Source organism: Moschus berezovskii, chromosome 20 (assembly GCF_049115385.1).
Source record: "Moschus berezovskii isolate FMDL1 chromosome 20, NW_MosBer_1.0, whole genome shotgun sequence".
Lineage (NCBI taxonomy): Eukaryota > Metazoa > Chordata > Mammalia > Artiodactyla > Moschidae > Moschus > Moschus berezovskii.
The window spans coordinates 68,578,409-68,591,167 of NC_142479.1; positions in this window are offsets into that span (position 1 = coordinate 68,578,409).

The following is a 12,759-nucleotide window of genomic DNA, read 5'->3' on the forward strand; positions in this document are numbered from 1 at the left end:
GAAGTAACAAGCTGCAAACCTGTATAATCTTATTTCCCACTGCACGTGGCGTGAAACCTACCAAAATCCTCACAACAAAGAACACAGCCTCCTGGAAGCTACACACAGGCTCAGATCTGATCTGGGCCGGCCAGGGTGTCAGGTCCCCTCCCCTGCTGCAGGTCGGCTCTCCTTCAGCCCACCCCAATTGCAGGGAGGCAAATGCTGTCCCCAAGCATGGCAGGCTATCCTCTGCTTTCTGGGATCAACATATTCATCAGGTGGAAAACAATTCCTAGCTCTGGAGGGAAGTGGGTGCTGGGTAGGCGGATGTATGCTGCTTCCGTTTCATCTTCCTCTTAAAATGCGGTTGTTTGGTTGAGGAGGGACTTGGGGCCAAATAGCACATGAAATGTATTATTCTCTGACTGTCTGCTAAAATAAATCGCTTGGCTTGTGAAATTCAAACACATTGATGAAAAATAGCAGATGCCCGTTAAATCTGACAATTAGCTTTGGGACTAGAAAGCTAATCAGAAGCAGAGCCTTGACAGTGGTGACTTGATCCTGTCTTCCTGAGGATTCCTGCTGACGTTCATCAGCCTCAGCACACATAGCCACGCACACACACTCACACACACCGAGTCTCCTGTGGCAACAGGCATTCCCAGTCTCGTTTCTTTCCTGACACCTCTGAACTGTCACCTTGAGGCAGAACAAAGGCACAGACGCTCACATCCCAGGGGAGACCCAGGCAGGGTCCTCAGAGGCATCTGAACGCCCGCAAGCAATTTTAAAAAGTAAATGAGGGTCAAACTCTATCAGGGGAAGTCGGTGACAGGATCTCCACGGCCTAGGACGTCAATGGTGCTCAGATTCCTGCTCTGAGGATGTTTTCTTCCTTCCTAGCCTGTCATGCAGGGTTTCCATCTTCTCTCCAATCCAAGAGCCAGCATCTATGCCTGGCCTGCAGACAAGCTCACCAGTTGCATTCACTTTGTCGCTTGGCTCCAGGATGGAACAAATTTCCCAATGCAAACTGGGAAAATCCCCAAAGCACAGAAGCTGAGGTGGGCCCTTGCAGAACAGGGATGGAACGTCATCCAGTGTCTATCCAAAGCTCCCTTCCTCCTACAAAGGTGCCTGCGCTCTCAGAACCTTTGCAAGCTGCAGCGAGGGCTGTGGTGACTGCGATGGGAGGGGCCACTCTAATTTTTGCGGCCAAGTCTGTCCTGAACCAGCTCAGAGATGACCTCTAAAAGATCCTCTTCCTGGACCCAGGCAGCCGTGACGCCGAGAGCAAGTGAGGAGCCCTCTGGGCTGGAGGGTTTGCTCAGCTGTGAGCCCTGATGCCGCAAAGCAATGGCTTTTCGCCTGTGTTGGCGTGCTCCTGCTGAGGACTGGTTTACGTTCCTGCGGTCCATAATGGGATTTAATTGTAGTGATTAGGTATTGAATTTCCCTTACCAATCAGGGGGAATGAATCCTAACTGTTGGTAAGACGTGTTTGCAAATAGTGGGATGATGCACCTGTGTGTGCAACCCTGCTCTGGGTGTGCGGAGGCGGGGGTGGTCAGGGCCGAGGGGAGGAGGTGGGACCAGACCTGTGGTGGGTGGCTGCAGAAGACTGCTCTCTGCCCCAGGGTCTTCCCTCCACAAGCTTGTGGTAGAGCTGGGTTGTGTGGGTGGATTGTGATCAATTGCATGCACTGATGCAGCTGGGAACTTAAGCCACAATGGTCCAGAACAACAAACATCATCAATATTTATGTGACATAATAGGTAATGATAAATATTATGAATATCACCGCTGCTGTAAGCATGTTCCGTGTATGAGCTATATTCCTAACAATAGTCCTACCAGGTGGCTAAAGCAGTTATACCCCCAACGAAAGAGCAGGTCCTGAGTAACTTACCTGAAGTCACCCAGGACCCTTGATCTAGAGGTCATGGATTAACCACCGTGTGCATTCTAAGACCTTTCAGTTGTGTCTGACTTTTTGCGACCCCATGGACTGTAACCCGCCAGGCTCCTCTGTCCATGGGATTCTCCAGGCAAGAATACTGGAGTGGGTTGCCATGACCACCTCCAGGGGATCTTCCCAACCCAGGGATCGAACTCATGTCTCTTACATCTCCCACGTTGGCAGGCAGGTTCTTTACCACTAGTGCCACCTGGGAAGTCCAAGATTAGGTGAACATTCTGCCAAGCTTAGGGCCTTAGGTTTCCTCTCTGTGCCATAGCAGCTCACTTCTGCTCCAAAGCAGCTCCTTGGCAGTGTGACTACCTTCGTTTTATCCCCTGCCTCCTCCTGTGGGAGTCAGAATGAGTAGATGGAATCTTGTTTCTGAAAACAGTGCTGAGCACTGCAATATGGCCATCAGGTTAAAACAATTTTCCACTGGTATGTCACTGACTCTCTGTGTACCTCTGCTTATTGGAAGGCTGACCCATTTGTTAGTACAGACATTTATTGAGCATTTACTATGTAATTGGCACAATGCTTGGTAGCAAAGATCTAGAGATAAAAAGACACAGGTCTTGGCTTTAAAGGAGCTTGAGTGCCATTATCCAAGTAGAAGATATTCAAGCACAACATAACTCTAGGAAGAGAAAGCTAAACAAAAGCCTTTTCAGTGATAACCCAGATGACAGGAGTTATAGTCAAGGTGAACACAGGGTACCCCAGGAATCCAGAGGCATGTGCTCCTCAGGCCTGGAGGGAGCTGGGCTCATGCAATTTTCCCCAGGGAGGTGATGCTTGAGCCAAGTCTGGGAGCTTGATGAGGAACTGAGAAAGTGGTGGAGGGAAAAGATGGAAGCTTCAGACCAAACAACAGCCTGTACAAATGTTGGCGGGGGTGGGGGTGGGGTTGAGAGAGCTCAGCATTTTCTAGTAATGAAGTCACCTGGTAGAGTTCAATGCAGTGCCACACGCTGGTTAAGACCTTGTCTCAGGGATGCTGGCTCAATGAAAGAGGCCTTTGTCCCAGGAAGAACATTCACTATCAGTAACACATCTCGGACTTCCCTGGTGGTCCAGTGGTTAAGAATCCTCCTGCCTGTGCAGGGGTCATGGGTTCGATCCCTGCTCCAGGAAGACGATTCTACATTCCTTGGGGTAGTTAAGCCCATGTGCCACAACTGCTGAGCCTGGGAGTCACAGCTCCTGAAGCCTATGGACCCTAAAGCCTGTGCTCCGCAACAAGAGAAGCCACGCAATGAGGAGCCCGCACACCGCAGCTAAAGAGTAGCCCCGCTGTCCGCAACTACAGAAAGCTCATGCACAAAAGTGAAGACCCAGCACAGCCCAAGATTAAAAAAAAAAAACAAAACAAAACTTCTTGAGCTCTTCCCAATTATGCCCGCATTGTTCCAGGCCCTGGGAAGATAGCTGTGACCAACACTACAAAGGTAAGAGGTCCCTAAGAGGTCTCTCTGGCACCAATTGCAATGTTTGGGGGTCTCCAAGACTACCCTCCGGTTCAAGGATTAACTGAAAGGACTGATTCAACTCAGCAAAGCCATCATTAGACTCATGGCTATTGTTGATTACAGTGAAAGGGTGGAGGTTGACGTCAGCACGGGGAAGGGATGCACAGGGCAACTTTCAGGACAGTCCAGGTGGGGAGGCTCCCATTGTCCTCTCCCAGTGGAGCTGAATGGACAGAGCAATAATATGCGACAAGATTCAGGGAGCATTGCCCCCAAGAACAACTGGAGAGTAGCCCCCGATCACCACAACTAGAGAAAACTCCCCACGCAGCAAAAAAGACCCAGCATAGCCAAAAATAAATTAAAAATAATTAAAGACAACAGCAGAGGAGGTAGGCTTCTCAGAAGAGGTGACTTTTAAGTTAAGCTTTGAGGAAGGAGAAGGCAGCATCACCTTGAAGCATCAGTGGTCATGGAAAAGAAGCATCAGTGATAAGAGCTGGAGTCTTTCACTTCAGTCTCTGGAATGAAAGCCTCCGGACAGGCAGACAGACGAGCAAGGACACAAGTATAGAAGATTGGTTGTGTTCCAGTGACAGACAGGAAATGGCTGTGGCTGAAAACAGGGAGCCAGAGGGAGAGGGGTGTGCACGGGAGCTGGGCAGATTCATCCTACAGAAGCTTTGCAGGTCACCGTAAGAAGTTGGAAATTTATTCCGAGAGCAGTGGAAATAAAACACACGGATACAGCCAGCTGATTGCATTTGATTTCCAACTTCAAGGAAGAGGGTGATGCACACAGAGCATCTAAAAACAAACTCATATACAATCAGTTGTCATGCAGGGATGCACACGGGGGAAGAATCTCTTGGAAAACCAACTCAGAAGACCCTCTGGGGAGAAAGAAGAGTGATAGATGAAGACCAGAGGTGCTCTCAAAGGCAAGAGCAAGAGTCTAAGACCCTTTTCTCTTTGCAGAGCTGGAAAGCACTGTGTGTGTGTGTATGGCGGGGGAATCTAATATCTTGAACTGATCTCTGCAATTCTGTGAAATTTCCTGATGTCATTGATTCAGCTTTTGCAAACAAGTCTAGGCAAAATCTGCATGTAGGACCGTCCCAGGGGCACAGAAGGGGCGGATGGAGAAGCTTCTGACAGCACCTGTACCCCCTGTAGTTCTCCCCAAGTGACCAGGGAAAGAAGGGGCCCTGGTGGCCTCGGCTCTGGTCGTTTCTCCCAACAGCTTCCCCTCCTCCCCAGCAATTAGCAGAGACAGCCTAGGGGAGTGGTGGTTCCTCACATGTCCCAGAAACTCCCAATGGCTGAGGACATGTCAGCTTCTTGCAGCCATGACACAGGTCTATCCCATATTTATCCCATTCCCATGGCAACCTGGTCTTAGGGGACGATCATTCTTATTCCTTCTCCCTTCAGGGGCCCCAAGGATGCATCTGTGGTTGGGGGGGAGGTTCAGGATGGAGGAGAAAAGTAAAGCAGGATAATGTTTAGAGGGTGAGTGGGAGCTGGGGACTGGACAGTGCCGGGTTCTGCTCCAATGTCACCTTTTCAGAGGGTCTTCCCTGATCACCCTACACAAACTAGCAGCAGCCCCCAGCGACCTTTTCTCCATCCGACCCTTCAGATCCCCGCCCACACTTTCCACCTGGCTTGGTGTCACAGAAGGCTGACTGAGGAGATACCCTCCAACCTTGGCCAATAGAAGTGGCTGGAAGGTGGGAGGGAAATCGAGCCTCTGCCTAGCGGACTGGTTCAGGCTGACGAACCCTCCCCAATGCTTCCTCTTGACACCGCCCACATCTCTGTCCCTTTGTGAAATCTACCCAATTGTGCGATTGAGGACCTCTCTGCTTTCTGCCTCCTCTGTGACCGATACCTCCTCTCCTCAAATCTTTGTTCCCTAACCTGCCTTATTTTGCTTTGAAGGCAGATAGTTGTCTTGTTGTTTAGTCACTAAGTTGTGTCTGACTTTTTGTGACCCTGTGGACTGTAGCCCACCAGGCTCCTCTATCCATGGGATTTCCCTGGCAAGAATACTGGAGTGGGTTGCCATTTCCTATGCCAGGGAATCTTCCTGACCCAGGGATCAAGCTTGAGTCTTCTGCATTGTCAGGTGGATTCTTTACCCCTGAGCTGCCAGGGAAACCCACAGTTGCCTTCAGTTTAGTTCAGCTCAGTTCAGTTCAGTTGCTCAGTCGTGTCCAATTCTTTGCGACCCATTTGCAGCACAACAGGCTTCCCTGTCCATCACCAACTCCCGGAGCTTGTTCAAACTCATGTCCATTGAGTCAGTGATGCCATCCAACCATCTCATCCTCTGTTGTCCCCTTCTCCTCCTGCCTTCAATCTTTCCCAGCATCAGGGTCTTTTCCAGTGAGTTAGGTGGCCAAAGTATTGGAGTTTCAGCTTCAGTATCAGTCCTCCCAGTGAATATTTAGGACTGATCTCCTTTAGGATTGACTGGTTTGATATCCTTGGAGTCCGAGGGTCTCTCAAGCATCTTCTCTAACACCACAGTTCAAAAGCATCAGTTCTTTGGCACTCAGCTTTCTTTATAGTCCAACTCTCAACCCATACATGACTACTAGAAAAACCATAGTTTTGACTAGATGGACCTTTGTTAATATGCTGTCTAGGTTGGTCATAGCTTTTCTTCCAAGGAGCAAGCGTCTTTTAATTTCATGGCTGTAGTCACCATCTGCAGTGATTCTGGAGCCCAAGAAAATAAAGTCTGTCACTGTTTCCATTGTTTCCCATCTGTTTGCCATGAAGCGATGGTACAATGCCATGATCTTAATGTTTTGAATGTTGATGTTGAGTTTTAAGCCAGCTTTTTCACTCTCCTCTTTCACTTTCATCAAGAGGCTCTTTAGTTCCTCTTCACTTTCTGCCATAAGAGTGGTGTCATCTGCATATCTGAGGTTATTGATTTATTCCAGCAATCTTGATTCCAGCCTGTGCTTCATCCAGCCCGGCATCTCCAATGATGTACTCTGCATATAAGTTAAATAAGCAGGGTGACAATACACAGCCTTGACGTGCTCCTTTCCCAGTCTGGAACCATTTCATTGTTCCATGTATGGTTTTAACTTTTTCTTCTTGACCTGCATACAGGTTTCTCAGGAGGCAGGTAAGGTGCTCTGATATTCCCGTCTCTTTAAAAATTTTCCACAGTTTGTTGTGATCCACACAGTCAAAGGCTTTAGTGTGGTCAATGAGGCTAAACTGGATGGTTTTTTGGTATTCAGGCCATGTGAGGGCAGGCGCTCTGCTCACTGTGGAATCCCTGGTGCCCAGGATGGAATGTGCAGGAGCTGAATGTTTTGCTGAGTGAACCACCAATCGGAGAACCTGCACCCTGCCTCGTCATCCCTCTGCCCCCCTGGGCTTTTGGGAACTTCCACTGGGGGCCGGGGTTCGTGGAGGGGTAAGCGTCTCAGGAACACAGGTCCAGGCGTATCTCGGAGGATGCTGGAGGTAGGGAGGGTGCAAGTTCAAGGGAGGAGGGGGTGAGGACTTTCTTGTCATCTGGATCACATGCAGACCAGGAAATAAAACGCTTTCACCTTTATTAGCACTGATAAGAATAATAGTCCATTCTTCAGGCTTTTAAATCTTACTCCATCATCATTTTCCAAGCCAAGCTGCCGAGCGTCGTGGGGACGACAGGCTTGATGAGGTTGAATCATCCTTGGTGGCTGGAGCTTCTGCTAACACAAGACCCTAGAGAGGGTCCTAGCATTCCCTCTTTACCTGGAGATCACTTGGAGGAAAAGGAAAGATTCCTGAGGGTGAGGGCTGGACCAGTCCTTTTGGACATTGCGTGCCTGCCCCCAGCTTAACTCAGCAAAAAATATACTAACAATGGCAGGGGTGAAGCCCAGGGGCACCAGGCCAGACTGCCCAGGTTCAGATCCTGTGCAACCCTGAGCAAGTTACTTGACCTCTCTGGGCCTGTTTCCTCTTTATCTAAAATGGTGAGATAATAATGGTAGATAATCGTGAGACTGTTGTGGGTATTAAATGCTTTAACATAGATACCGTGCTCAGACCAGAATGACTTGCTTATTTGTTGGCCACGATGTTTATCAGTTGGGAGCATACTCTTTGTCAAGTGGGCTTCCCTGGTGGCTCAGATGGTAAAGAATCTGCCTACAGTGTAGGAGACCCACATTCAATCCCTGGGTGAGAAAAATCCCCTGGAAAAGGGCATGGCAACCCACACCAGTCTTCTCACTTGGAGAATTCCATGGACAGGGAAGCCTGTGGGGCTACAGTCCATGGGATTGGAAAGAGTCAGACATGACTGAATGACTAACACACACACACACTCAGTCAAACATAACCCAGGCAGGCTCTGGTCAACCCTAATAAGCAGGTTAGGGCCTTAAAACCCACCCCCAAGTTTATTCACCCACACCCAAGGTCACACACACACATACCTTGTAGAGGTCAGAGCTCTGGTTTAAGACAGGCAGTGGGATCCAGGTAGATGCCCCTGTTAAGTTGCCTGAGACGTCACTCCCTGAAGTGGGCGGCAGGCTGCAGATTCAGGGTGGGGCTTCCAAGATTCAAAGGGAGCCCTGGGAGGTAGAAAGGGAGAGAGGCTGAGGGAGCAGGGCGGGGGTCCTCCCGGGAGCCATGCATCCTAAAGTCCCCTGCACTCACACAGGTGACACACCCACTCCCCTGGGATTCAAGTCCCCTTCCTGAATGACAAGAATGGCCATGCCGGGGAACAAGGAGCAGATGCAAATACGATGGGGTAGGTTGGGGGTTCACAGGTGGAGCTATTGGTAAAGAACCCGCCTGCCAATGCAGGAGACATAAGGGACGCGGGCTCAATCCCTGGGTTTGGAAGATCCCCTGGAGGAGGAAATGGCAACCAGCTCCAGTATTCTTGCCTAAAGAATCCCCATGAACAGAGAAGCCTACAGTCCATGGGGTCACAAAGAGGCGGACACGACTGAAGCGACTTAGTACGCAGGGTAGGGGGGTGGGAGAAAAAGTGAGGCCTGGGGCCCAGGGCCCGCATCCCCAAGCACAGGAGAGCTGGGGCATGCGAGTCTCTCTGCAGACAGCCCTGTTTGTATTGATCTACCTTATTTTCCAAAGCAGATTGATCTTGGCTTTTAACAACTTATCTAGGACAGAGATGCCTCTCAGAAGCCTTTTCACGTGGAAGACAGCCTGGGGGAGGCCGTGTTTGTGAGAACATGACCACGAGACCGCCACCCTCTCCTGAGCGCCAAGGTCAGGGGCAAAGCCTCCAGCCTCCACCGGAGCTTCACACCCGCGGTGGAAGCCAGACTGGAGCGTCTGCTCTTGACTTTGACAAACCGATTGTCCCCAGAGGGCCTGGGAGCTCACGGCTGGGGAGGGAGCAGAAACCCTCCTGGATGGACTAGATTTGGAGGTGTGGAGGAGGGTTAGGAAAGAAAGCCTCCTCCCCGGGCAGCAGGGCATTGAGAAAGGACAAAGGCGCGAGATGTAGATTTGCCCTGGACCATCCTTCGTGACAACCCGGCCTCCTCTGTCCACAAGATCGGCCCCGGGGGGACTATCTGGCCCTTGGAGAAGAGCCTGTTGCTAAAAATATCAAGACTGCTTGCTGACAGGCCAGGTGGTCAGAGCCCCTCTCCAGTAATTGAGCAGGATGGAGCGTGATGTGAAGCCGGAGTTCTGGGTCCCCGGGGAAGAATGACCTGGGCCCCGTGGCCGGTTGTGGGAGGTGGTGGTCATCGTGGGGTCCTCCTGGCCTCTCCAGTGGTTGCCACGGAAGGAAAGGTGCTGTGGGGGAGCCGGAGACCTTCAGGGAGGAGGAGCCCTCGAACTCTGACCCCTGGCTCCCGGCACGTGGGCTGTTATACCCTCCCCACGCCAGAGTCAGGCCGTGTCTCTTAACACAGGGAGGGAGGTGAGAGTTATCACCCGTCACATGAACCCGAGATGAAATTTAGCAGCCCGAGGTGGGCATTCACCACTGATAAAAATCTGTCTCCCTGCCAGCTTAAAATGCTGCTTAAAAAGCTAATGCATAATTTAAACTGTGCAGTTTGGGACCGGGCTCCCACCAGGCACAGGCTCAGACGCACCGTGGGCCCTGGAGGAACAGTCCAGGGCTGAGCAGGGGGGAGGGCGGGGCGGAGGGGAAGGGCTGGCTCTTTAAGCGCAGCTGACCGAGCAGTGGAGGGGCTCAGCTGCATTCCGGCAGGACGAGGAGCTGGAGTGTCTCAGGGCGGAGCACCCTGGGAAGCCCCATGTCTCCTTGGAGCGGTTAGAGGGGACGTCCCCGGACTCCGATCACTTCTTGCCATGAAAGCAAACCCCAGGAATGTCCCTGATGGGAGGCTGTTAGTTACCAGAGGTCACATGGATCAGGGTGGGCCCCAAATCCAATGACTGGTGTCCCTATATGGAGAGGCGGGGACTCAGAGGAGAAGGGCCGGGTGAAGACAGAGGCAAAGGCCGGGGTGATGCGTCTACAGGCCAAGGCCTGCTGGCAGCTGCCAGAAGCTGGAGAGAGACCAGCAGATTCACCCTCAGAGCTTCCAGAAGGAATCAGCGCTGCTGACTCATTGAGGCCCAGCCTCCAGAACTGAGAGAGAAAACACTTCTATTGTTTGAAGTAACCCGTCTCCATTTTTGGTTTCATCGCAGCACCCCTAGAAAAGCAGCACACCCCTACTGCTCCCCAGCCCAAGAGGGATGATCTGCTGAAGCTCAGGTCTTATCCCAAGTGCCTGCAGAGGGTTCTAGTACCAGTGTTCTGGGGGCATCTTGTGGCTTTCTATACGCATCCTTGCACTCCAACAGCTCTGTGGAACAGGCAGGGCCAACATCACAAGTCCCATTTTGCAGATGGAAAAACAAAGGCCTGTGGGCTAGGACACAGACCTGACTTTCTGTACTGAGCTCGGCCATAAGTAAAATGTGAAACAAGGCAGGATGCGTGGTGATCCTCTGGCCCAGCCCTTCGGCGGGCTCCTCACACCCCCTGGCTCAGAGTGGCCAGCGCCAGGTCGGGTGGCTCGCGTTCCTGCCCTGAGGCTCTTCCCTGGTCCTCACTGCACCTGGCTAATGCTGTGGTCCCTCCTGTATGACAAAGACGAGCACCTCTCCCGCCCCCTTCTCCCTTATCACCACCCTCAGCCGCCCAGACAGAAGAAGCCCTACATGCCTTTGTCTCCCAGAGGTCAGCTCACCACCTCCAAACCCCAATGTGGGGACTGAAAGAGATGCTGATGGCCCATGGGGTTGTCCCCAAAGGCAGCTCAGGGGCCCTTCTAGTGGCTGGTGGCGCAGCACGGGAACCCCAAGGGCCACGAAAATCATAAAAGGAGGTGAAGTTTATTGTCTGGGCTGTTTCGGGGACCGGAGGAGGAAAAACAATGTAGGAATTACAACGATGAAAGATTTACCGCTTCTGTCAGAGCAGATAGAGGGGCTGGCTGGAATTATTGCAGCCGGGAAGAATTGTGTTTTAGGATCTGCCCCAGGTATTAATTTGTGGCGGGCTTATCCTGTCAGGAACATACAATGTTCACAGTGTCGAAAAGTAATACTTTAAAGGGCCTGAACGCCGATTGGATGGGAGCTGGGAGTCGGCACCGGGAGGCAGCTGATCCCCTTAGCAAGGTTTTCCAATAAGTTCCAGATGAAAAGCGTGAGGCTGCTGAGTAATACCATCTTCCGAGACTCTCAGACTAGATCTGTCCCCATCCATTGTGCCGGCTCGGGGGTCACCTTCCTCCCCAAAACCCAGAGCAGCGCTTCTCTCCCGCTCGCCAGGGGTCCAGCAGCCTGCGGGCTCCAGGGGTCCGCGGCCAGAGCCTGGATTCCCGAGTCCCCGGTGGAGGTCGGGCATGGGAGGTTCCACAAGGTCCCTCGAGATTCTGAGTCCAACCCCCTTCTTCCTGCAAGTTTAAGGGAAAAGCAGAGACTGGGGTGAGCCTCCACAGCCCACAGTCTCTGTAGGAGAGGCGGTTCCGTGACCCTCAGCCGCCCACCCCCAGTCCCAGGTACATCTTCCTCGCAGCCTGGAGACAAGGTCTGTCCTACTGTTTCCACCGTGCCAAAGAGCCAGCCAGTCCTCGGTCTTGGGGGTCTCCTGTCCAATCCGATTTTTGCCAAACGCCGCGGGAAATGGAAAAACTGGAAGAGGTTCAGAGGCGCCTACAGCCTGCACGATGTCCTTTCAAGTTGGCGTCTTTTTATGCTCGAAGTCTTCTCAGGCCTTGTGAACTGCATTTTCATTCACCCACTTCCTTTGGTCCAGGCCCTCGTGGAGCTGAGCTACCCAGTGGAGACTGGAGCAAGGTGGGGAGGAGGCAGACGAGAAGGCTGGAGTCCCTGGAGTCCTGGAGGAGCCACCAGCCCCCAACCCTGTGCCCAACTGGTGTCACAGCAGCAGGGGGAACCGGGTGAGCAGGGAGAACCAGCCTAGGAAGGACCCTGCTGGAGGGAAGGGGTTACTGTCCATGTGGCTCCGGTAGGCCCTTCCGACCTCGTGAAGGAAGGGAGGATGTGCTGGGACGGCTGGACCGACTGGAGCCCTGGAAACCGTCCTGGGACCAGGTGGCAGCGGGCTGTGGGTATCCCCCTCTGATAAGAAGGGTGCACTTGGAGAAGCTCGTGGTGCTGAGTCAAGGCTGAGTCCTGCTGGGGCTGAGGGCGGCTCCGGCCCCAGGGATGGCTGGATTGGTTTTGTGGATCAGGAGTACTTCAGGAAGTCTGACTCTGTCTGACCTTCAGAAAATCACTCTTCTTCATCACGGCTGAGGGGCAGGCGGGCAGGCCCCGCTAACACCAGGCATTGGGAAGACAGGAGAAGCAGGTCTCCACCAGAAATGCTTGCCTGGAGCAGAATCGGCTCCCCGCCAGTGCCCCTCAGGGTTGGAAAGGCAGCCTGAGCAGCCTGGCTCTGAACCTGGCCTAGATTCTGAACCTGAAATAAACTGACACCTCGCAGTCTTTCTCTAAGCCTGGGGACAGGATCCCCCCAGGCCACGGTGGGCTCCACTGGAGTGAGGCTTGTGGCTGTGGTTGAGTTTTGCCCTGCGATCCTGCTCAGGCTGCAAGGTGGACATTCACATTTCAGAAGCTGGGGTTGGCACGGGGCTGGATCATCTCCTTTAGCTGCAGGCATAAGCCAGGTCTCCCCGTGGAGGGGGGTGAGGAAGGGTCAGTCAACTTCTTGATGAAGCCAGAGCCACTTTCAAATGGTGACAGCAGCCGTGGCGAAGGGGAGGGAGGCCTTGCCCGGGTCAGCCTGGGTCCCCCGCAAGATTGCCAAGGCCTGGGTAGCTGGGAACACCAGCTCCTCG